This window comes from Mastomys coucha, unplaced genomic scaffold (assembly GCF_008632895.1).
Source record: "Mastomys coucha isolate ucsf_1 unplaced genomic scaffold, UCSF_Mcou_1 pScaffold15, whole genome shotgun sequence".
Classification (NCBI taxonomy): domain Eukaryota; kingdom Metazoa; phylum Chordata; class Mammalia; order Rodentia; family Muridae; genus Mastomys; species Mastomys coucha.
Window position 1 is genome coordinate 43167785 of NW_022196897.1, and position 27529 is coordinate 43195313.

Sequence of the window (27529 nt, forward strand, 5' to 3'; positions counted from 1 at the left end):
AGTAGATGCAAAACACAAGGAAAGTGATAAGAAATTGAATGTGCGAATAAAATTACATTTAAATGGCTTCATTAATCCCTTTTAAATCTTTTATCCTTAACATACAAGTGAAAGAAGCTAACCAAAAGAAAATGTTTGTTTGAGTAGTATCGATGATGCCAGAAATAGTGCAGAAATTCTTCTCAACATTGTATCGTTCTTCATTAAATTTATTTTATATAAATTTATGAAGACTCTGAAGGTCCCTTGTCCAACGATTGAATCCTGAGTGGATGTCAACAACTCCCGTTTCTCAGACTATATTAGCAATCGTTTTTTGTTTTGTTTTGTTTTTTAACAATGTATAAAGCAACACATTGAAAAATGTTTCAAACAAACAAAATCTTCTGTCATCCTTAAAACCAAGTGCTTCGGAGCACTGAAGGCCTAATAACGCAAGAGTTCTCCTGGTTCTGAGAATAGAATCTCTGGCCTGGTGGAGGACATAAAATTTCAATACGGTTGGTCAGTCAATCTCCAGGCCAATGACATCACCCCAGGAAGGCAGGCTCACCTTAAAACATGATAACGGAAGAACTGGAATTACAATTGTTTTCACTAAAGGCTACCTCAGTTTTCTTGAGTCGATTATTAGTAAAGAGGTGCTTCCTCCATGTTACAGTGTCTCACTCCAAGGAAGAACACAGACAATAGGCAACACCCTGAGGAGTCTGAAGAAAGGGTTTTCAAAATAAGACATATTTCTTTTTTATGAGAAATACTACATATATGGTTTTCCTTTCAAATACTATAAAAACAGTTTAGGACAAGGGATTTAGATCTTTATATCTTGCCCACCATGTGAGACCTTTATTCAAATGTATTAATCCTCCCCACCTGGCAGTCAGTCCCCTCTGCATTCATTCCAGGAATTTGGACATCTTGGAGAAGTGACCCCTTTCTCTTCGCTTCCTATATATCAGTTCTTTTTGAACTAGACAATTGAAAAGGACTGTAAGGTCAGACCCAACTAATGGACAAAAATATTCTGTCCGTACCTGAGTTCAGATAAAAACCAAGTTCAGTTCCTGATTGTGTGTTGGCTCTTCTCCTACCAGGAGTAAAGTTTGCCTTGTCTACACATGTAACATAAGCAAAACCACCAAATATTTTATATTACTCAGTTCCTTTCTCTGTCGATGCTCCGGAGTGGTTTAGTGGTATAGATTACACACTTTTAGAGAACAACCAAGGCCTAGTCTTTAGTCATTTAATGAGGAGCCTGGAACACAGGTCTGTCTGTCTGCCTTCACAAAACAGCAACTGATCAATAGCATCTGTTCAGTCAAATTACAGTTCAGGTCAATGTAAAAAATAAATAAATAGCACAATGCTAAACATTGTCTGTCCCAAAAAATAAACAGCACCATGCTAAGCGTGGTCTGTCCTAAAGGATAGGGGGGGAAAAGTTGATTTTTGATTTCTACTTTTTACTTGTTTAAATCAGAATCCTTTTTGGTAAACAGTAGAAAAAATTGGGTGAAAAAAATTGCTCGATTTACTAGAGGATTAAAAAATGTGTATCATCAATAAATACCAAGGAAAAGGTTTGCTGTGGTTCTTCAAACCCCCCTCTCTCTCCCTCCACAGTACTTTTGAAAGACTTTAGAGTATAAACTTGATCATACTAAATATATATAAGGTGTTAAGAAAATAATCATGCATTTTTTTTACTTTTAATACAATTTTTGAAAATAAACTCATGTGACAAAGCAAAAAAATATTTTTCACAAAACCTAGGAAAATTAAAATAAGATCTGGGCTGGGTGGTGTATACCTAGAATCCCAGCACAGGTAATCCAGTAATCCTGGATGGGGACCAAGAATGTCATGTCAGTCATGGCTTCATAGTGAGACCCTTTCTCTGAAAGTTATTTCCTTTGGTAGCTGGCAACTTATCAGTATATGTAATATTACCTTGAATAGGTTTTCTTCTATGAAAATTAAAGACCTTTATGTAATTATGTATCATGCAAATTTCTTAACAATATATTGCATAGATTTGTTAACAGAAATATTATAAAGTCAGTAAATTTATAAAATAGGATACCTTACCAATATAATTATCCTCTGTCAAGAATATAAAATCTCACCAGTATTTTATATGGCAGAGAAAAAAAGAGGAAGATATAGGAACCACAAGCAGAGTGAATGAAAGGTAGAAAAAGAACAGATGCTAACTAAAATGCAAATTTTCATGCAAAAATGATTGAATGCAATGTTTCCTTAGCAATAAAAAATGGGTTATTAATGTTTTCAAAGAAATCACATATGCAAAACTGTAGTAGGCTCTCTGCAGCACTTCTTTTGAGCCCTGTGTCCTATCTCCTTTAAAAATAATTGGCCTTTGTCTCTTAACCGGCATCCAGGAGAGTAATTTTCCAACATGTGCTTTCTCTACACTGGTGCTAGGCAGAGCTTGTACCACCATATTTATGCTTATCTATTTTTGTTCACCGTTTCTTGAAATGTACACATACAACTTCAGGTAGACAAATGATTTCACTAAGAGTCACTCATGTGTTTGCTAAAATGACTGAATTAGCATGTCTAACCAAGACAGAATTATAATGTCTAATTGATTACAATTCCAAAGGTACCATCAGAATAAATATCTTAAAAGTTATTTCCTTCAATAAAGTTTAAAAGAAAAAATGGTGTTTGGTTTTTGTGTCCATAAGTTATTTTGGAGAGAAAATGAGTAATAAACTGTGGAAGTTCCAGAAATAATGCAGCAAATACACAATGACCTTTAGTTTACTGAAAAAATAGAAACTGACTCCTCAATTTATTCATCAGAAAGGAAGAAGAATCTTAGTATCAGTTTATTAGTATTGATATAGGAATATTTTAATTTTTGACATATAAACTAAAACTATGTGTAGGTTTCCATGGCAACAGGTAGTCTCTTATTCTATTCTAAAAGCTCCTGCACTAAACACTTGGAATATCCACTGACACTGAAGGATTTAAATGTAGCAATATTTTTTGTCTTCTAGAAAAGCAATAAAGTAAAATATAATTATTGGTCAGTACAAGGAAGGATGTAGAGCAAGCTATACCTTTATTACATGTATTTTTGTTCTTTTTCTTTATTGTGTGTCAACATTAAACTGGCTAGGAAGTAGTTGTCATAAAATTAACATTAGAGCAGTATTTTGAGTGCAGCCCTGCCTTATATCTTCCCTCCTGCTGACTGATGATATTAGGCATACTAAAGATGTAGCAAACTGATAAAAAAGACATTTTTTAAATATGTAGTGAAAAGGAATTAAAGGAAACCCTGTGTAACCCTACTAAGTATTCAGTGAACAGGTTCAACTATTCTTTGCCTTTTTTTTCTTACCAAGTTCAATTAACAAACACTTAAGCATTCCAGTACCTTAGTGTTGAGATGATTATTAGGAACCACTTTGTCCTAAGTCATTCACATCACAAAGGAAACCTAAGCAAAGAAGTTGTCTCTCTTGAAGTTGTCTGTAGGTTTATTCCTAGCAAAGGGAACACTAAAATCTAGCACCTTTGATTTACGTTTGGTTCTTGAAACATTTTGCCTAAATTTCTTTTAAGAATTAAAATTGAGTTGAACACCCTGTGAACTTTTACTTCTTAGAAGAAATTGTGAATGCACTTTCAGGTATTTGAGGGACCATAAGACAAACACTGAGTGCTACAGCGCAACAAGAATTACGTGAAGAAATCTAACATCCATTCTTCAATAAAGCTGGCTTTATACCAGGTACAAAAAACTGAGAAGGCAAGGCAATAATAGTTTAGTTGGCTATAGTTTTATGAAGATGAGAAGGCAAAGATTACATAAAAATATAATTCCAATACAAATTGTTATAAAGATCTAGTGAATGAGCAAATCACAGATATTCTTTAAATGTGGGTCATAGAAAAATAGAAACGCAATCAGACTTTTTTTTCTATTGAGCATGGATCTCTCTCTCTCTCTCTCTTTCTCTCTCTCTCTCTCTCTCTCTCTCTCTCTCTCTCTCTCTCTCACACACACACACACACACACACACACACACACACACACACATACACACACGGACCCAAGCAGGAAGAGGATTCATTTTGCTCTCTGTATCATCTGGTAGGGATGATATATCTAACGCTAAAACTGAGATTGCGGGTATTCTATTAAGTCCTAGGATTATAACTTTAAAGCACTGTAGCTAGAGACTTGCCTTTCAAGTCTAACGGTAAAAAGATCACTTTGGAAGCTCATCACTAGATGGCGTTGTTACACTTGAATACAATTTAAATAATACAATGACCAAATGAGCTAGTTAAATTAGTAGACAATTATCCCTGCTCCACTCTTCCCTTCATGTGATGAAGTTGGTTACTTATAGCCTGCAGGATAACTCCTATAGGATGCACCACTCAGCCGGGGCTGTTTTTCACAAGCTCTCTCTTCCCAGCTTTCACCTCAATCTGTCATACAGATTTGACACCGCATCGTTCCAACACTACTCAGAAATGACATGTATATAATGTGGAATATTGTGCACATTTACAGCCGGGGCTTTTTCTCTTAAACATTGCCTGCTGTGTCTTGGCACCACTCTTCTGCCTAGCTGAGTGCTCTTCACTTTTTACATATAAATGGATGCCTAAACCAAACTTTTGTCATCATTATTATTATAAACCAAAACCAACAGGACAGCATAACTGATTTCTGTCATTTGTCTGTTAGCATTTTCAGGTTTCAAAGGAACTTCCTGTAAACTAATGAAGGCCACGGGACATGCAGGGCAGTGCTAACACATGATATTTTTATGATTCGGTTCCATTAATGCTGCACATTATAAATCAAGTTAAGTGGCATTTCTATTGAAAGAGGTTCTTCTCTACATATTTATTTATTTTCTTAAGATCAACAGACCAATTCAATAAGCTTAGCAACCATTTTCCTCCCCAGAATCGGCCTGAGCTTTGTTTTCTTCTGTTATCATCATCTAGCACTTTTCCTGTTCCAAACGAAAACTCACTGGGGAAGCAAAATAATTCCATTATGAGTGTTATCAAAAAGCAATAGAGTATACTATTTTAAAACAAACACGAGTCTAAACTGCATTGTAAATTGTAGCCAGCCCACCCTTAGGTGATGCCTTCCAAGCCCTGTATGTGATCTCAGTGCACCATATTTACATATTTCAAGAGTACAATGCATTGTGGGTGGTTTCTATTTACAAGAATGGATGCTGGAAATACCCACATCATAGGATTATTATTTTTTTCTGTATTAACATAATAGGGCACAGTTGTTTGGGCAGATTGTAATACAGCTGTGGTGTCTGCCTCCTCACTGAGATTGTTACTTTGTTCTTTTCAAACCTACCCCTCCACTCAGGATGTCCCTGGGAATCTGGAAGTTAACTCCTTGTATTCAATGGGGACCTTCAGAACACATTCTTTCAATTCCTATTTTAGATTTTGAAAACTGTAAACCTGAATATGAAACAATATAGACATTTGATTCACGATAAACAATAAGGTAAATATAAACAGGAGTCATTTTTAAATCTAAGAAACTAAAATTACATGTGAAAACTCTATTTCCATATGAATATATAGAAAAATTAGTATGCATATATGTTCATATATATTGTATTGTATTGTATTGTATGTGTGAGTGTGTGTAGTTCTGAACACATGACTAAGGTAAAGCTAAGTCATAAATTGCTGCCTCAATAGAGAAGAAGAATCTTGATAGGACAGCCACAGTCTGCAGTTACCAGAAAGAGAAGCAAATTTGACTACAATCATAGAGCCTGTCCTCAGTACTCAACAGTAGAATTTCTGGTAATGTGAATACCTCAATTTAATCTCTCTTCGTTAATCTTAACAAAATACTCAAGATCATAATGTTTAAGCTTAAATTCGAATATGACTTTCTACTTTGTTAAATAATGTTATTCATTTATTCAGAAATCTGTATTTGCATCATACAGGCTAACTCAGATGTTAAAAGAAAAACCTTCCTCCTCCGGCCAGCACTGGCCTGTGCGTCTGTGTTCATCTCAGATTCCTTTTGCTGAACCTGAGATTCAGGAAATAAAATGCTCTGACTCAGAATGCATACATCTGTAAAGACAATACATTAGATTAATGAAGCCAGAAATAAAAGAGAGGACCATTTTAATATTTGTTTGCAAGGTTCCATAACTTATACTGTGGCCTGTGGATTTTAATGTTGAAAATGAAACTTAGTTTTAATTCTCCCAGTTTCTCAGAGGCTCCTTAATTTAATTTTATATGCAGAAATTAAAGTTTTTCACACATTACATCAAACTTGAAAATACTTAGATATTAGTCTTTTATAATAAATATACATTTTCTTTACAATGTAAATGATAGCATATTCTTTGAAGAATGAAATAGGTTACATTGAAACACTGGTTTGCTATGGGGTATTTCCATTGTTCTTCCTTGATCCACATAAATCTGATATGGGCATTCTGAAAGCTCCTAGAAGGTATATGCTCTGTCGTGAATGTCTCACAGGTGTCTCCTGAGTACTCCTCATAGTGTCTTCGCTTTCTCCTCACCCCGACCTCCCACTTTGTCTGCTCTCACATAGATGCAATGACAACATGTTCAAACACCGTAGCATTACCTGTTTGTTTCCACAGCCTCCATTCTAATTTTACATCTTACATTCAAAGAAGTGAAAGTTCCCTCAAAATTTGTGAGTAAGGCTATTTCTATCAGTATAGCACAGAAAACAAAACGCCTTCACTCGACACAGAACTTTGTCCAGAAGCATTTTAAATGAAGTGTAATTTTAATCTATTTAAAATTGTAAGGACAATATTCAGTATTTCTGTCAAACTGTGTAAGCTATTTTGTCATCACACTAACACATATCTTATTTTCAATATGTTTCAAGGGAAAATTAGAAATAAACCACATACATCATTCCTGGAAGTCTAATGAGACTAACTCCTTAAAAATTTAAAGAAAAATACTTGTTAGTAAATAATGATAATTTTGTTTGTATTTTTATATGTTTATAGCTCTGGTTTAAGATTTTCAAAAGTAAGAATGTATTTAGAATAGCAAATTTAGAAAGATGTAAATGGTTTTAGAAATGTAGTCTCTGTATGATTGTAATGGATATATATATGCATATATATGATCTTGTAAAATAAAGGAATTTGTTTTTATTCCCCCAGGAATTTGTGTAAATAATATTCATGTTTATGTAAACTGCTTGCTTTTATTCACTCTAAACATCTAGTTTAATATAAATAATCTTTAATTATTAAACTTATAATTTCATTCCACCAAGAAACCTAAAATGAATTAATTGTGTTTTTGGTTTTATAAAATTAGAACAGTCTGAGTTTAATACTAGAATATTTTAGGGCATTGTCTGCTGAGAGGTAAGGAGTTCTTTCATAGGCACAGATATAAGAGGGCACATCACAGTGAAAAGTCACTGAGAGCAAAATAGAGTAACCAGATTTCTATTTATTACAGCCATTTATATTAGCTGTGCCATTTTTGGCTAGCTTTCACTGTTGTATATTCCCACTTTCCTTGGCTGTAAAACGAAGCTACCAAGACTTGCTTTGATTTTTCTAAAGTATAGGGGAATAATGAAGGTTTTTTTTTTTTAATGTAACAATGAATATGATAAATTCGTGGTGATATTGTCCTTTCCATTTTTCTGGTGAGTAAACATTCTCCATGAATATAAGCAGTTGGGTTTTGTATATTTGTAAAATTGGCAGAATTCAACAACCAGGTACACAATCTGGCAGTTTTGAAACAGTACCTTCTCTTTCACACCAAAAATAATTTGACATTTTGGTAAAAATGGAAAGTATTTAGAATTTGGAGTTCAACTTCACAATAATTAAGGAGATTTTACTTTCTGATAACTCACAGAGGTCCTTATAGAGATGATTATTAATACCATATTTCTAGAGAAAATAATTTTTTGTTGTAATTTCATAAGGAGCGTATAGATAAGACCTCTCCAAATTAACTTATGCATCTATAGAGAAATCATAAACAAGTACACATAAATTTGTCCTCTTTCACTGAGACAGAGAAAACTGAGGCTGACTGCTGAGGGATCAGACACTGAGTGTTCATTTGATTTCATTGTAAATATAAGAAATGAAGCTAACCTAAGGGCCATCACAGAAGTAGAAAATATGTGTTAACCATGTCTCTGAATACTAAGCTTGGCTAGACACAAGCTATACTTTAGTTCTCAATTTGATTTAGTGCAGATAACAAGACTGATTCATTTCAATATTGTCTTTATTTTTTCAAGTTTATTGACAGTGTCAAGGATTCCGATTAGATCATTTGATCTAATTTTCTCAAGTGATCATTTGATCACTTTTCTCAAGCCAGATACAAATTAAAGTGGAGGCTAAAGCAGAGTATGTCGCTGTTTACTATACACAGCAATCTTCCTAATTCAGAAAATGGAAGTTCTCCAAAGCTGTTTCTATACACATGAAAAATCAAAGCACATCATTTTACTCCTGTTGTATTTGTGCAATTTACTAATTAAATATAGTATCATCTCTGAAATATTATTTTAATAGCAATAATATAAAAAGAATTCCTACTTTTCTCAGTTCATTTCTCTTTATGAATTACATAAAATCCTGTTTATATGATAACTACTGTGTATATGAAATAGAAAATATAATCTTTAAAGCAGAATGCCTGCTTTAACAAGCTATTTTCTCTGTGAGAGAGAAACACAATCTGATGAGAGAATATTTTAATTAAGATGGGTGGTGTCTGGAATAAATCAGCTTAATATTCATATATACAAATTAATTTAATCCTGTGCATTATATAATAAAAGTCTACCAGGTCATTTAATTTCATTGGACCTCAACATGTTATGAAGGAATTAACTCATTTCAGACCTTTACTCTCTGTTTTCAAAAACTTATTTCCTTAGCTCACTTTTAAAATCTTTTTAAAATTCTTTGGGAAAGGATCCATCATTTAAACATATAATCTATGTGTAATTTATTCCTTGGTAAGAGAGTAAATTCTAAGGGGTTATTTCTAAAAATAAGAGAAGAGAAGAGAGAGAGAGACAGAGAGAGAGAGAGAGAGAGAGAGAGAGAGAGAGAGAGAGAGAGAGAGAGAGAGAGAGAGAGAGAGAGAGAGAGAGAGAGAGAGAACTGACAGGTACTTAAGTGTTCCCTCCACAGTTACCAAAATTACCTTCCATGTATAATCCACACTAAGCTCTTGTTTGACAGGGCATTTTGTTAATACTGAACATTCTCTGTGCCAGTCACTTTAATAAGCATGTTAGATAAACTCTTTCTCTTAATACTTCCCTAAGTCCAATGAGACCCTCTTATCCTAGAAATCCATTGTAAAGGTGTTGAAAACCGTATCTTTGGGAAGTGAAATGACTTGTTCAACTCACAGAGATGTGCTAGCAATTAAATCCACTGCATCTGTTTTTAGACATCCGGATACACAAACTCTTATTTTAATGTTGACAACTTCTCATTAACAGAACCAATTACTAAAAGGGATCATACTTATGTAAATATTTGCTAATGACCACAATTTGTTAGTACTTTTAAAGTTCAATGCTGTTGCACTGTTAGCAACCACATGCTTTGTTGTCCTTTATTTATTCATTTATTTATTTATTCATTGCTTTCCAATGCTAAACTAAGTATCCCGAATGTGCAAAATTCAGACCTTTGCATTTAAGACACATTTTCCATGCCGAACTAAAGGAAAAACACTTTATTCACTTTCAAAAAGAGATGAAAGAGAATAAATGTAATGGGTGCCTACTGTCTCCTGCAGGTTCCCATGGCAGCATAGCAGGCTCAAGAGTCATCAGATGTTGGGGGAGGGGGGAAGAAGGGAGAGACAGAGAATGGGGGGGTGATGCTGGTTTTCTTGCATGGAATCACATCAGAGAGTAAGAGGAGCTGAGGCAATGTGATATAAGGGAACTGAAACAGAGGAACAGGTCAGGTGGGGGGCAGGCTTTCATGGTGCATTCTGATATTCTTATTTCTCATCTCCTTGACCCTGTTTTGATGATCAGGGACATACCTGTCCTCTGTCACATAGTAACTGAGTTTGTTTACAATTTCTTCCATGATTGTTTTCCCAACTTCTTCCCTTCCTTTATATCTCTGTAAACATTTAGGGAATCAAATGCACATAAACCTACTCATCCTCTCTAATTTTACTGTACCTTCTCATTGCTTCTTCTTACATAGCCGAGAAAACTCTTACTATACTTTTAACATGACATTATTATAGTGGCAAAAACACATTCAGATTTCTCAGACTATAGGTTTATACTGAGAACTTAATTAAGTTGGAAATAAAATGGAAGACTCTTGCTTCAAATTGTTTGAATAGACAAGTATATTTATGTATATTGATACTTCTCTATCTGATTTTCTTTCTTTACTTAGTGATTACATAAATCATAAAAACCTGGCTATAAATAAACACTGTGGCAAATGACTTGAGTTTTAAGTGTCAATCAAAATCATATACTGTTTAAATAGCAATCCATTTCCCATGTCCTTCGGTACTCCAACATCTTACCATAAAAGGACCAAAGAGGCATTCTACATATACCCTTTAGATGAACTCAACAACCCATCCTTAGGGCAAGCCTTGCTTAGTTATACATGTAAGTGAGCTTGGATTTGTATTGCCTGTGTTCAAGAAATCAAGGTTTAAATAACCTAACAAAGTCACTAATATTTACTGATTGCTTATTATTTGTATGCCTGTTGCCATTACTTTTTCATTCATCCAATTTTTATATACTCTGATGTTTTATTTAATAAGCAAATAGTGGCATACTGGGAGGCACTTCAGCCATCACTCTTGAGAAACTTCTGAACTTCACCATTTGCCTGAGTAGCCTAGTTATAATAACCTCAAGAAGCACTGTCTAAAAATAAGAATCATTTTGCTCCTTTCCAGAGACTCTGTAGTAGAACCTGGGAGTCCTTACATTGTGACACAGTACTGGGTTGATAATTGATTATATGCTAAACTAATAAAGGGCAGGAATTTTAAAAGCATGGATTAGTGTGAGAGTTGTAGATTCAACTAATGTGAACTGTCTGTCACTAGCCATTTTCAAAATATTCTAAAATAACACCAAATGCTGATTTAGATTTATGAGGAATCAAGATGCCTGAATTCAAATTCTACCTGTGAATGGCTTGGGGAGAGTAACTAAACCCGTTTGGGCAACAATAACCACTTAAGTGTAAATGACTTAATTTGTTGGACAAAATATTTGAATTAACATCTTGAATGTTAGGATTAAAAGAACAATGAACATATCTATCTTCAATGTGTTTTTAAGCATTGATGAACTATGTTACAAATATTGCTTCTTAGAATCCCTTAACATTATCAGCTTTTTTCTCAGTAATCCATAATCATGAAAATGTTTTAAAACCAAGCTTTTATCCAACATAGAGTTCAAGAATCCTAAATTTTTATACCCCTAAATCATATTCTTTAGTTATACAGACTAAAGAAAAATTTAAGGGATTTGAGGTGTTTTCATTGTCTCTTTATTCCCATTCCAGATATAAAATCAATGTAGTCCTTGGGCAGTATGCCACAGTGGTCCAAGTTAAAGAAGTTAGGTCCTGACTGTGAACAAAACAATATTGAATAATGAGAACATGAGAATACCTATTACTTTTGATGCCCATCATAATTCATATTCATTTTCATAGTATTGATGGAAAGAGATAACTGATGGCCTCATCTCCATGAGTAAACGTCAAGTGATCCACCCTCTGGGAAAAGAGTCCTGGCCATGTAAAACAATGACTAATTAATATATCTCACAGCACACATGGAGGCATGCTATAATGTTTATCCTTTTAGCAGATAGTGTTTGTTTGCTGAGTCATATACTAATAATAGGTATGTTTAATTCTGTAATTATTTTTACTTCCTCTCCCCTCCCAGGGTTTATCAGTAGCAACTTTGGAGACAGTTAAAGATAGTAAGTTTTTATTGCTTTGAATTTATTAACAAATTATAGTAAAATATATTTTTACTTAAAAGATACAGGTAAATCTAATTATAATTATTTTTTTACATATACTTCCACAAAGAGGGTAATTTTGACATGTAATTTAAGTTCTTGTTCTGTAAACTGAAGGCACTGATGTAATAAAACAGGATTTATAAAGATTTTCTTATGAAAATGCATGTAGATTCCTATTCCATTTAATTTACAAACTGAATAAGTCAGAGACAATACAACTTTGTGACTCCAAGTATCACTGAGACAGATAAGTACAGAACTCTATACATTAACTAAGTAGAGGATACACAGCCTCATGGCAAAGATTTGAACATGATGATCAGAATTTGATAGGAGAGGAAGAGGAAAAGCAACAGCAGCAGGAGCAGCACCAGAAGCAACAACAAAACTCCTCCAGTTATTTTAGAAAATAGGGAAATAAAACAATAGAGAGGTGGACAAATAAACAAATCTTGAGTCATATAGCTGGCTATGGCTGAGGCAGCTGGTTTAGCATCATTAGATAGAGCTGTTAAACAAATGCAATTTACCCTCCACATTCTTCTTCAGTGCCCCGTTAGTTGGGTTTCTTTAATCATCTGAATGCTCAGAGTCCTTCTGAAACCATTATCAGGATGTGAGAGGTTAATCCCCCCTCCTGACCCTGTAGAGCTGTGGGCCAGACCTTTGGAATTCTAAAAAGCAGTGAGGCCTCCTTCCTTCTGATTTAGTTTCCCGGGCTCTTGGGACATCAATTTTTAAAGGCCCAGTCAACAGATTACAGAAATCATTCAAGTTAAATTTTTATTAGAAAAAAATTACTTCACAAATATCCTTCCTTGTGAAAATATAAACTTAAATATGTCTTGCCAAGGAGGAATCATAGAAAGGGTAGAATAAAGAATTCAAAAGAATTTTTGAAATGTGGATATGGAGCCCTCTGGTTAAATAGCTTTCCTAGTGGTTCAGTCAAGTAATTAATATCAATTGCTATTTCCAAAGGTACCTAAAGCATTAGAGGTAATTAGCTGGTGCTCTCATAAAAAGAGGGTCTGAGAGACAACTATTAACAACTCCAAACATACCAAGCCACCAGAAAGCCTTTTCATTGGCTCTAATTTGTAAATTATATATTGTTGAAGCTATAGTTCGGAAGAGGGTGTTACCTTCTCTGCCAAATGTACATGAATTCTTAATTTTAATATTCTGTGAATGAAAACAGGAGCAGCAGGTATTCTTCTAGGGTTTATTATCTCTCAAACTGTGGGTGGGTGGCTGGTTAACTTTACAATTCCAGACATGAATTCTCTCTTATTGAGCTGCTCTTATATCCAATTAGATCTTGCTTATCTCAAAAAAGACATGAAATTTCTGCATATTTTACCATGATGGTCACTTTTATGGTTAGGCTTTCCAAATAGATAAGAAAGTTGATTGCTTTTCGTTCTCAGCAGATACCACAGCAACTTCAATATTTTCAGAGCTAGTTCTCAGAATAGAGGATTCCAGGTCAGTTTCAGCTCAGTTCTTCAAGGTCTTGTGTCTCAAGTGTAAGGTGTCTTGAGCAACGGCATATTTATGTTCTGGAAGCGAATTGAATGCAGTAGCAATAGCCATAGTTTTAGTTGTTTCTTCAACTTCTTTAGCGAACTGGAAGGGGAATTTCCCATTCCTGGCACTGGGATTTAATTGGTCTGTGGTTCTTGAGGGCAGTACTAATAAACACCCATGTCATATAATTCTCTATCTATCTATCTATACACACACACACACACAGACACACACACACAACACGCCCCCAACCATATATTTGAGACATGTGTTTGTTTCCTACTTGACTGCATATGCAACCACAAGCTGCTGAAGACTTCTGTGAGGGATTCTCTTGATCAGATTATTTGAAACAGAATGACCCACACTAAAGCTGGGCAGTAAATTTTTGTAGTAGTCCAGATTAGACAACAACAACAACAAAAACACTGAAGAAGGAAACAGCTTTTTGCCTGCTTTCCCTTAGTTTTGTTGGCAAGTTCATCCAATGTGCTGTTGTGACATTCCTTCACCGATATAAAAACACAACTTCTTCAGGGTTCCAATGTGTACTAAATATCAGTATCTCTCCCAGCTTCTTCTGAGCTTTAAGCACCTGACTGGGATTGCTGAGACATCTAGACTCATCCACTGAAAAACTATGGGATTCTCAGCCTTTCTTTCTTTTTTTTTTTTTTTTGTATGAGATAGACATTATTGGACTACCTGTCCTGCATCCTATAATCTAACAATCCAATAAATCCTATATAAACATGTATGGGGATCTATATATTCATTATACACATTTTTATTCCAACAATTTTCTTCACTTGTAAAACTCTAACATGTTTTGATATATATATACATATATATTTCAATGTAATATATATTAATACATAGAATTAATATATACATATTAATTACATAGAAATTTAGAATAGGGGCTAGATAGATTCCTCAGTGGTTAAGAGTACTGACTGCTCTTCCAGAGGTCCTGAGTTCAATTGCCAGCAACTACATGGTTCACAACCATCTGTAAAAGGATCTGATGCCCTCTTCTGGTATATCTGAACACAGCTACAGTATACTCATACACATTAAAATAAAATAATTGTTTTTAAAAAATTGAAAAAAGAAATTTAGAATAGTGTTTCTGTGTGGATTTTTCAGACATCCTGTATGTTATATATATCGTCTTCCACGCACTCTCAGAATCACCCTTCTTCACTCTCCCAGCTAGTACTTGTACTAGCTTCATAGAATCTGGTGTCTTAATATCTCTTTTTCTAGAGCTTGTACTCACTCTTTCTCCCATGGTTTCTGTCTACTTTTTTTGCTTTCAGACACCCAACTGTACAGGAGAGAATACTAGACTTTTATAAAGAAAACCATGCTGCTATGTTACCCAACCCCAAATGGTCAGCACTAAATACATATTAAAAATGAGATTAAATATGCTCAATAAGTTGTATAGAATATATATATATATATATATATACACATATATATGCATATATACAATATATATACAATATATATGTATGTATATATATATATTTTTGAATAATTCAATTTTGAATTGAAAGTGGGTAGGCAGAGACAAATAAGAGGAATTGGAGGGAAAAAAAGGAAAGGTGAAAATGGTATAAATATAGTACTTCAGTATGAAATTCTAAAAGAAAATAAAACATAAATTAAAAAGTCTAAGGATTATCTTAATGAGAAATTCATACATTCCCAATCTTGGTAGGCCCAGTGATCAAAAATCTTCAGTTTCATAGAAAATTTGAATCATAAAATATTAACAAACAAGTCAAAATAAAAAATTAGACATTCTTTCTAAAGCCACATATAGCACTAAATTGTATTATGTATCAGACTATCAAAAAAATCTCAATAGCCTCCTAATATTTTAAAATTAAAATGTTTATATGAGATTTATTTATTTTAGACTTCAATAATATACAAAGACATACCTTAATGTGGAGTAAAAATGAGATTGCATTTACAAGGGAAGCTTTTCAGCCCTCCATTTCTCATCCAGGCCTATGATGCCCTAGTTTACAATTCACACTGTCTGACAGCTCTACTTCTACAGCGAATTGTTACTGATCTTACAATCCCTGCCGCATTCATTACCTATAGGCCAATGAAGAAATTACCCATTTGAAAATTTTTTACTTACTTGGCTACTAAAGATGAATGATAATCTACAATTTCATTTCCATTTTGGTTTTCCTAGTTATGAAAAAGGATGGAAGTGTTTGTGGTAAAGTTGTAAGATTAAGTGATTGGAGTCAAAATTTTGATTTGGACTCTGGCTCAAAAGAGAAAAAAAATAGTATATAGGTATCACTCATCCTCAATACACAGTGAGACTCTAAAACATAGTCATCTGAGGCAGCCTCAGATGAATCCAGAAGCCCTTTGAATACCAAACTTAGTTTTTAAAATTAACCTGATCCTTGCACACATATTAGCTAGCCTTGACAATATACTTATCATCTCTAAAATCACAGCTGGAAGAAAATGTAATTTTTCTAAAATATTATGAAAGTTCACACTTACTTGATGCTATGTAACACACTGAGCTAGAGAATTTCAAAAGGCTTCTTCAAGCTGAGTTGAACTGACAACACTGAGCAGCAATTAAACTACTGATGTAATCTGATCAGTCTAATAAAAATAATTAAACATCACACGCACGCACAAACATACACACGTACACACCACTGCCAAAGGTATGTAGAATTACAGTGTAGTAAGAGCAGAAGTAAACTTTGTTTTCAAAAATGATGATTAAATTTGATTCCTTAACTATCCCCCTTCAGTCATCTACTACTGTCTAAGATTATACTGTCTATATAATCAACACAAAGAAAAAGCATTACTAAGTATAGAGCACATAGATTGGGATCATCCTTTCATGTCTATTTATTTTACATACTATGTCCACTCTGTTGGTAAATCTTAGATCTCTTTTTTTATTAGATATTTTCTTTATTTACATTTTAAATGTTCTCCCCTTTCCTGGTTTCCCCTCTGAAACACCCCTCATTACCTCCCCCCTCCCCTTGCTCACCAACTCACCCTCTGCTGCTTCCTGGTCCTGGCATTCCCCTACACTGGGGCATAGAGCCTTCACAGGACCAAGGCCTCTCCTCCCATTGATGACCTATTAGGCCTTAAGCATATTAGCACTAAGCTTCTCTGTGCTGCCTATTACCTCTTCCTTTGGTTACTGTATCCTCGTTACCCTACAGTCACTCCTAACACATCAACTAGAACAGCATTCTTAGCTTATGTGCCAGATCAACTTTCAGATTTATCTCAAAATGCCCCAATGCTTCTCCTTCCTTTGTGTATCACACTCAGCATTTTTCTGGTGACTTAAGACTGTAAGATCTCCCTTCCCATGGTGTACTATGGGTTTCTCCTTCTATCCATTAGTCTATTCCTCTTCTCTGGCCAGGGATACTTAACAGTAGAGGTTTTACATTTTTTTTTTTTTTTTTTTTTGCCTCATGCCTAAAGCTTCTTCCAGATAGGTTATAGACTGATCTCTTCTTTTCTTTGCATCTTCTCTGCATCAACGTTATTATATCTAAGAGCATTTTTGTTAACATATTAATTTATTTTTACCACACAACACCCAACACAGTCTGACATACTAAACATTGATTTCTCTACTTATTTTCTGTCTCACACCAGTGAAAATGTATTTTACTCACAATAATAACCTAATAGGATACAAGACACAGAAAAATTCAATAGTTTATCCTGAAAGAATAAAGAATCATATGAATAAATAAATAACAAGGCAAAGAAAAATTAATTTCTGGATTATAATACTAACATTTAGGAATGTTTTATAGTATCTAATTTTACTGTCATAATAATTCATCAAAGAATACATCTTAAATATTCCTTATAGAATAAAATAATAAAATAATTTAGACTTAAAAGAGTAAATGAAATTCCTACTATTGTTTGTTGGGTTTTGTTATACATTTGTTCAGTCAATTTTTTTCACAAATGACATTCATTATTTGCTGTCTGCTCATCTTAAAGATAAGAGTTACTAACACAGAATATGTCTCTGTCTTGATGGAACTTAAATTCTACTGGGATAGCTTGTCAATATATTAAATAAATTATAATGAAATATTAAAATATTAAATAATAGTATGTAGTAATCACAATATTAAGTAACTATGTATATATGTATATGTATATACATGTCTCTAGTATTATCAAAAGAACTAGATTAGATATTGAGAAAGTTGACCTGCACCATATGATATACCCAGAGAACTGGACCTTCAGTTAAAAGAATCCAGAAAAAATGATGAAACAAAGCCCAGTGCTAAGACCATTCTAAAACTGAACCAAGACAAACCAAACAAAACCAAGACAAACCAAACCAAACCATACCAAACCAAATCCCCATCTATAATAACTAATAGCAAGAAAAGAATTAATTTTGTAAGGATAGAAAGACAAGTTGAATCAAGATAAAATTTTTAGGAAGAGTATAAGTGGGGCGAGATTGGGTGCAGGGGAAGCTCAACCTTCCGCGCAGGACTCTGGAAAAGCCCTGAACATTATATCATGAACAATGACTAAGTTTTAATCAAGATGTTGTGGGAGGAAGAGAGAGAGAGTGACCCAAACCAATGACTGGTATATAAAGAATCAACTTAAAAGAAATCAGGAATGATAATAGTTTTGAAAAATATGTTTTTACTTATAAAAATTCTCCCAATTTTACTAAAATAGCACTATACACCAACACTGTAATTGATGCATTACAGGAATAATTTGGTAACAGATATCTTGGAACTAAATAATTGGTATATCTTTGCAATTATTTTTGTCATAGATTTGTGAAGCTACTACAAAAATTTCCAATTATTTGTAAAAGATATGAAAATTCAACTGTTTCCTCACATACCAAAGTTCAATATTTTATGTTCCAAAGCTATAATAATTTAAACATAAACCTGATCTATTACCTCTGTTCTCACTATCACCAGCGGGAGATAACAGCACATAAGTCTCACCCCAAGCTTAGTAAGTAGCGAGCTCTGACCACCAGGCTCATTATAACCCCATTGCAGTTGTGCACTGTTAAGACATGAAGCACAGTGAGGAAGAGGATGCTCTGATTGTACTTCAAAAATAAGAGTGGGGTACTGTAACTAGCTGTTGTTTAAAGGAGATGCTACGTTGGAATTGTCCCACAAAGATTCTTTTTTTTCCAGGTAAAAAATGTCAAAGAATTTCCTGTACAAATAATGTGGATCAGATTTAGGTCCTTCTAAAGCTAGTGAAGTTGTTCATTTTATTTGGTAATTGGTAGAATGTGCACTCCTACCAGATGTGATAAGGTCACCCCCAAACCAAGCAGAACATATACACTATTTCTAAGAATTTCAATGTACAAGAGTCAGCAGATTTTCCTTTTATTATATAAAATCATATGAGTTTACAATTTTTACTACATTCTCTCTTGCTCATATGCATGCCCATATTAATGACATTTGGTACATAGTAATTATTTCTCTCTAGGGCCAGAAACCATGATAACAGAAACATTCCATAATGGTGTTACATTCTGTAGCATACGAAGGTATTCTTGGTCCCTAAAAACCCTGAACACATAGAAATTGAAAAATTCTTCCTAGTAAAGTAGCATTGTGTTGGCCACATTCTGTTCTATTTTGTTTTGTTTTTACTGCTTATCATATTGGTTCATAAACAATTTTCTAGGCAGTTTAATGTATTACTTCTATACTTCAGAAATTAAGAAAGTAATATAGGCATTTGTCTACTTACCTTCTAATTTAACAGCAGTGGTTAAAACAGACGTAATTGTGCCTGTTCATACATTTATGTATATATGTTTTTGTACATGAGTTTACCTTATATGAATCTGATAAAACTCCCTTTTTAGCTAACTACTGAACTTGATATGTCTATTCCACAATCAGTGTCCGCCTCTCCAGAAATTAGAAGCTGCACAAAGCCAGAAGTCATGAATATTTCCCTGCCTCTTTTCTGCTAACTAATAAGTTGTCACATAGATCCTTTAGGAAGACTGCAGGCAAGTTCACAGGACATAGCTGATGTCATTTCTAATCCTTCACCTAGCCTCACCTTCACTTAAAGTATTCATGATGTGACTCAGTTCTTAGCATTGTCAACCCTGTAACTAGTAGACTTGGATGTCTTCAAAGACCAGGACCAGGAAGTCCTGTTCTCACATACGGACGGTATATTTTAAATCTTTAAAAAAAAAAAAAAAAACACCTAATCTTGTCTCTAATTAGTGTATTTTTCAAGAACTGTATATTTTGAGAAAACAAAACAAGACACCAGTTGTGTCCTTTTGTTATTTGTTGTAGATGACTGGTTAGAATAATGAGAAATTGATTAAATTACTCTAATTTTCTTAAATTTTTACTTTCTTTGCATTTTGTTGAGAAGCTTGCATGGATTTCAAGCTCATCTATTATAAATCGCTACAAAGATTATATAAGCTTCAATAAGTTGATCAGATATTTAGAACCTCCTACAGCTCCTCAAATGAAGTTATTGAATCTAAGATATACCATGTTGGGCTAACCCTAGTTCATACACACAAACTTTATTTTTTCTCAGATTAAGTAAATTAAATCTTAATCCTTCTCCTTTGGGTTTAGCATCATAAATTGTCTTATACAGTTTTCAGGGATTTCAATGTAGATTTTACTCTTTGAAATAGGACTAGTCCTGGCCAGATACAAAGTAATTTCAGCTCAAACTGTGGATCCATCAGTGTAAACATCACTTAAAATCATTTGTCAAGAGCTGCATCTATGGGAAGTCATGCCCATTTAGTTGCAAGGTATGGCTTGTTAAGAAAACTGCATACCTCCTCTCCAATAATTATCAGCACTCTATAACCTAAGACCTGGTTTTTAATTAGCAAGATGTATATTTAAGCTTCCCCTTCTATCAATGACTCACTGTTGAAATATGAGGAATTTTGGTTTTCAAACTAGTCATAGAAAATCTGTAGCTTCAACCTGTACTTTAAACTGGGTATTTGAAGGTCTGACCTAGCCCCTAACCTCTTGATATTTTATGACCATGCAAAGCTTTTGCTATTTATAAGACTTCCCTGGAGTTGTACACTCTGGATTACCTATTTCTGTCCTTGCAACTTGTACAAGCAGGGCTCACAGAACACAAAAATTTTATTCATGCATTTATTTACATTTGTTTTTTTCATGCAGACAAGGTTCTTTCACCCCTGCATTCTCAGAAATATTTACTAATACAAATTTTCTCTGCCAGTGTTTTCCTTTTTTCATGGATAAGACTTAAGAGATCCTCTAGCTGCCATATTTCCTAAAAGACCAACATCTAGCCATGGAAAATACGTAGACGGGTAATATAGGTTACTCAAAGCAACTCTGTCTTTTTGTTTTATTGCTGAGAGGTAGGAATTGGATAGTTGATCTTTTGTCCTGGACATTTATTAAGAGAAGTTATATACCAGTTCATTCTGATGATTCACATGGGAGTCAAATTGGGCTTAGCAGTCTTACTCAATCCTTCTGTTAAGACTATGCTGATACATGAGCACATTTTTTTTTCTTTCACTGAAAGTAAACTTTTTCATATATTATATTCTAATTACTGTTTCCCTTCCCCAACACCTCAGTGAGCCTTCCTGCTTCACATTCCATGGGATTCTACAACCTTTCTGTTTCTAGTTAGGAAATAAACATGTATCTAAAGAAAAATAATAGAATAAAATACAATTAAATAAAACAAAACAAATTAGGATAGAACAAAACAAACTGAAGAAAAGGAGTCAAAGTGAAAGCATTGGAAGCACATATATGTGCAAAGACACACATGTTGCATACACAGGAATCCCATTAAAACACAAAACCAGAAACCATTACATATACAAACAACATAGACATTAAAATAAATAAACAAAGAAATATAAATCAATAACATGCCTTCCCAAATCTTGTGAGACAAAGATACCACTGAGTTTGATTGTTTTGTTCATTTGCTGGTGAGTATGGGTTCTACTCTTAGGAGCGTTGTGTTCTCTTAAAAGTAGGTGTCTCACCTAGTGGGACTACATTCGAGAAAATCAATTTTTTATTTAAGAGCAGTTATCAAGTGGATATAGCATGTTGGTTAGAGAAGGGGCCTTGTGTCTACTTTCTCTCAGTACAAGAACCTCATCTAGCTAAGACCTATGCAGGCCCTGTGCATGCTGCTACAGTCTCTGTGAGTTCATATGTGTGTTGGTCCTGTTGTGTTCAGAAGACTTTGTTGCCTCAGAATACTCTGTCTCCTCCTGCTCTTACAATCCTAATACCCCTGTTCCCTATATTTTTGATCCCTAAGGGGAGAGATTTGATGGAGAACCTCCATTAGGACTGAGTGTTCAAAGTCCCTTACTCTCTGCCCACTGTCAAGTTGTGATTCTCTGTGTTCATTTTCATATACTGTAGAAGAAAGCTTCTCTAATGATGTTTGAGCAAGGGACTAATTTATGAGTTTGACAGAATGTTGTGGGGGAGTCATTTTATTGCTATGATCCCTTTGCAGAATAGTAGTATTTGTTTTTCCACTAGGTTCCTGGCCTTTCTGGTTTCAGACTCTTGACTACCTAAGCAGTGTTTGGGGTGCATTCTATTTGGGAGTGGGTGGGGATCCTGGGTACGCCTCCAACCTGGCACTTAGGTCAGACAAGGCAGCCCAGCTAGAAGAATATATCCCACATACAGGCAAAAAGCTTTTGGGATAGCCTCCATCCAGTCATTTGAGACCCCCATGAAGACCAAGTTGCATATCTGCTACATATGTGAAGGGAGGGCAAAGTCCAGCTGTTTGTGACAAAATACACTGACAAAAGCTACTTAAGGAAGCCTGGTGGACTTTGTCTTGTAGTATGAATGTGCAGTCCATCTTGGTGGAGAACACACAGTAGCCAGAGTTTGTATAGCTGGCCACACTGTTTGTAGTTAGGAAATGGAGCACGGTGAATATTTGTATCTCAACTCTTTATCTTCTTTTTATTCTTCTAGGATGCCAGTCCATGTAGTAGTACCACTCATATTAGGTAGGTATTCTTATTTCAGTTAAGCTCATCTAGAAATTCACTCATAATTATGTCCAGTGGCTTCTTTTCATGGTTATTTAAAAATCCCTTGAGATTGACAGTCAAGTTTAGTGTTGCAGAGGATATTCCGTAAATGTAAATATAGAATCATCATTTTAATCCTTCATAACTATAAGATTCTACATTTAAACATGTGCTTTTCTTCATAGGTAAGGTTCAATGTTCATTGGTAGGAAAAAGAATTTGGAATAGACATGTACTATTTATTACCTTGGAACATTTTTTCCAGTGAAGAATTGGATCTTTGATTTTGTATGTGATCTGCTGCTTTCTACAAACCAACTTCACATGACTTCCTGCATGAGACTAGACTATTTTTAAGGGACTACATTTTTTCACATATTTTTATAGATAAATTTTATTTAATAATTTATAAACTTTTGTATATCAACACTATCTTTGATTGACTGTAGCCTGAAAGAACAGGTTCTCTATCTAAATTTGCCTTCATAGTTCTTAATAAAAAAAAAAAACTGATTAAAATTAGATTCTGCAAGTGCAATAGTCCTGTATTATCCTAATATTAGAGAGTCCACAGGACCAGAGCCAGCATGGAGGATATGAAAACACTATATTATTCACAGCAAACTAAATGTAATGCCTTGATTTGACACTGCCTGCTTGATATTTCTTTTGAAAACTGCTTGACTTTCTGGCAAAATAGCAAGATTGTCAAATATCTTTCATGTACTCCTTATTAAATGCAAGGAAGAAATCGAAAGTTTATCTTACCCTAACTTATATACATGTGACCAATGAGCACTAATTTATGTGAAAAGAAATAATATACAAATACTATGGAAAAATATATGCTTATAACAACAAGCCTGAGAGATTATAGCATGCCAATTCAGTTATACCTAAATTAATTCTGCACACAACAATATGACTCATTTGTGAATTACATGTGGGATCCAGTAAGGTTGTAATTATGCAGAGGTTGATTATCTAGATTGTCAATTATTCAAGGGTTTGGCTTCCCTTTTTCTTCCTGCTGTCCAGCTTTCGGACAGTTATCACCTTGTTAGTATTTCAACACTCTGCTTGTTAGTGAGATTGGCAGGGAAAGGGAAAAGGTGTGAAAACTTAAATCAGTAGATACTATTTGTAAGAATTTTCTATAAAAATTGGTGGCGGAATTTGAAGCTAACAAATAAAATCTAGGCTAAAGGAGCATGTATTTCACTTATTACTTATGTGAAGAGATTTCTGAGACACGATTCCTGAAAAGGTGCAGACATTATTAGTAATGAAACTTCTAGCGAAAATAACTTTAGAGAGAAACTCGCTAAGGAACTTTATATTGTTTTTTTCAAATTTAATGACATTTTTATACTTCAGATATTTTTTAAAAATTATCTTTTACTTACCAAAGTAACTACTTAAGCACATAATTACTATTTAGTAAATATATGTGATGCATCAATATGAATTCAATTTGTTTTAGATAATTTCATGTATATAACACATAAATGTATATAAAACATACCTGTACTACCTTTGAATACCAACAATGAATTCAAAGTATTTCATTATTCACATTTTGCATATATCAAATGTTGTAACCATTTTTTTATTTTTCTCCTTGCAATGAATATGTATGTGTTTTAAAAGGTTGTAGCATCCATTTTCTCTTTTTTTATTAATTATTTTGTTTATTTACATTTCATATGTTGTCCTTCTTTCTGGCCCCCCTCCATCAGATCCCCATCTCATTGCCCTTCTTCTTTGACTCAAAGGGTAAATTTACTTTCCCCCAGAGTCCATAATTTCAAGAACAATCACTCATGCATCCACTCTCATCTCACCCCTCTAGCATCCTACTTCTCTGGGCATCAAGCCTCCACAGGACTAAGAGTATCCCTTCCCACTAAGGTCAGACAAGGCAATTCTCTGCTACATATATAGCATGGGGCTATGGAACAGTCCAGGTATGCTTATTGGTTGGTGTCTTAGTCTCTGGGAGCTGTGAGGTTCAGTTAATTGATATTGTTGTTCTTTCTATCAGGTTGCTATTGCCTTCAGCTCCTTCCATACTCCTAACTCTTCCATAGGAATCCCTGAGCTCAATCCAATGGTTGGCTGTAAGTATCTGCAGTCTTTAGTCTGCTGCTTATAGAGCCTCTTAGAGGACAGCTATGCCAGGCCCCTGTCTACAAACACAACATGGCATCAGCAATAGTGTCTGGGTTTGGTGTCTGTGCGTGGGCTGGATCCCAAGTTGGAGTGGTCCCTGGATGGCCTTTCCTTCATTCTCTTCTCCATTTTTAAAGATAAGTACTTTATTTAATTTAGAATACTGTTCATTTATTTTTTGTGAAATTATAAACCTTCATGTAAACATTCACTTTTAAATTATTCATTTGTAAAAGCTTCAGACACTGGGTAGCACTCTAGATATGGAAATGGACATGGACTCATTCCATGAGATTTCAGGCCATTTTTAATCACATTCATTGCTTTTATCAGAGTTCATAACTGACATTCAAGAACAATCAACAGCACCTATGCCTGATTTTGTAGCTTATTTGTAACCTGACATCACTCCCTCTTTGTTTTCACTTTTGATTTTGCTGATGATCCATGTCAACTATACTCCTTGTTTTTACCCAGCAAAGTATCATTGCTTTTTATAATGCCCAGATTTTGTTTGCATGTAGTTATCATTACAGTGTGAAAGTTTATAATTTTAAGCTTTCAAAATTAGATTTTCTGTTGCATGGTTAGTAAGGAGAATATATCTTACTTTCTGTGATAAAATAATTAAACATTTTACTTCCTTGTTATAGGACCATTGATTAATGGCTAAAAAATACTTATAAGTACTTTCATTTTTATTTAAATTCACATCTTTGCAATGAGTACTTGGGTAATACTGCTCAAAGGAGTAGACACAATGCTATCTTAGTCATCTGATGAGAAAAGGTCTGCACTGGTCTTCTTTTCAGAGGTAAACCTGAAGAAAAAAAATAATGAAAAATAATAATTATATCATAAGCCACTAAAAATATGTAAAAATGTTGACCATTGCACTCTTAAAGAAAATCATCCAAAGAGGATTGCTCTCTTTTTCTATACCTATGATGCATTTAAGAAAGTTTCTCAAATCAGTCTTAGGTCTTGAGGGAAAAATATGGATGAATTGAGCTGAGAGAATGGGTGTAAAGGCTGATGAAGCTGAAGTACTAAATCACAGAGATCTCTTTGTTATCTTGCCATTCTGAGAATGTTCTGGGTTGCCCGTATCAATATGTGATGACATGCAGAAAATGCTACCATCCAACGAGGCTCACCTGAGTCTCAGAGTAGCCATTAACCCTCCAAGACTTCACAAGGTTAACTGATTGTTCACACAGTTGAGTCCACTCCCAAGGTGACTTGCACTATGTGGCCCATTGTTCTTCCCTATGTCACATTTGTTATTCTGTGGCAGATTTGAGGCTCCAAGACTAGGACTACTGATGAGAATCTAAAGGAAGAGACAGATTTGCTTCATGGCATGCATCATCTATATGTTCTAGTTATTCTCAAAGCCACTCTATGACTAAGAAACAGCAAATCATTTAAGTCATTTTTGGATTTTATTATTTTTAAAGCTAATACATATAATTTTTATATTAAAGAAAACAATGTTTCTTTTCTTTTCTTTCTTCCTTTCTCTATTTCTTTTTTCTTTCTTTCTTGTGTTTTCTTTCTTTTTTTTATAGGAATTTTAACCCAGCAATATGGCTTCCCTGGGAAGAGATCATATTAAAAGACATGATCAGGCAGAATGTAGACATGCCCTGGATTACAGTATGATCTAATGGGAATACAGGCACCCCCCTAGTACAAACTTTTAATCCCTAACAATGAAAGTAAGGTTAGTTTGTAGGAGCCAGAAGATTACAACACTAGTTTGTAGAAGATTAGCTTATAGAAGGAAGCAGCCATGTTTGAAAGTGACATCTAATTGATGGGCAGACAAAGTGACAAATTGGAGAAAGATTTGACAGAATGAGTCAGATATCAGATATGTCTAACTCATCGAAGAATAGCAGAGGAAGAGAGGCTACTTAAGAGCAGCACAGGGAGAGAGTAGTGGTTGCATGTGTATGGCAGTTTTACAGAGAGAGGTTGTAGAGAAAGAACAAGCTAGACACAGATGAAGACAGAAGGATCCAGAGAAAGGGAAGGAGCCAGAAGATTAGAACATATTGCCAAAGTCAGTATGAGGCCAAACAGAGCAATTCAGCTAGAAGCCAAAAAAAGTTGTGTTGAATCAATCAGCTTGGAAGATTAGATGGTAGATAGTTGCAACAGAGAAAGAAATGCTATGGGCTCAGCCCAAGCTATTTAACTCACATGACCTGGGTACAGCTTTTAGCTATCTCTTCACCTGAGAAAATAAAAGTGACGTCTTTCTTTCTTCCTTCCTTCCTTTCTCTCTCTCTCTCTCTCTCTCTCTCTCTCTCTCTCTCTCTCTCTCTCTCTCTTTCTTTCTTCTTCTATGATGGGGATGAAATTTAAGGCTTTATGGAAGAAAGGCAAGAAAGTACATTGTGCTCCATCTCCAAACCTAAAATTTCCTAAAAATTACTAGGAATTCTTAATCCAGCCTTAGAATTTCTACTAGTTTACACATATTAGCATGCTTTACCTGACATTTTATTATTATTAATTATTATTATTATTATTATTATTATTATTATTATTATTATTATTATTATTATTAT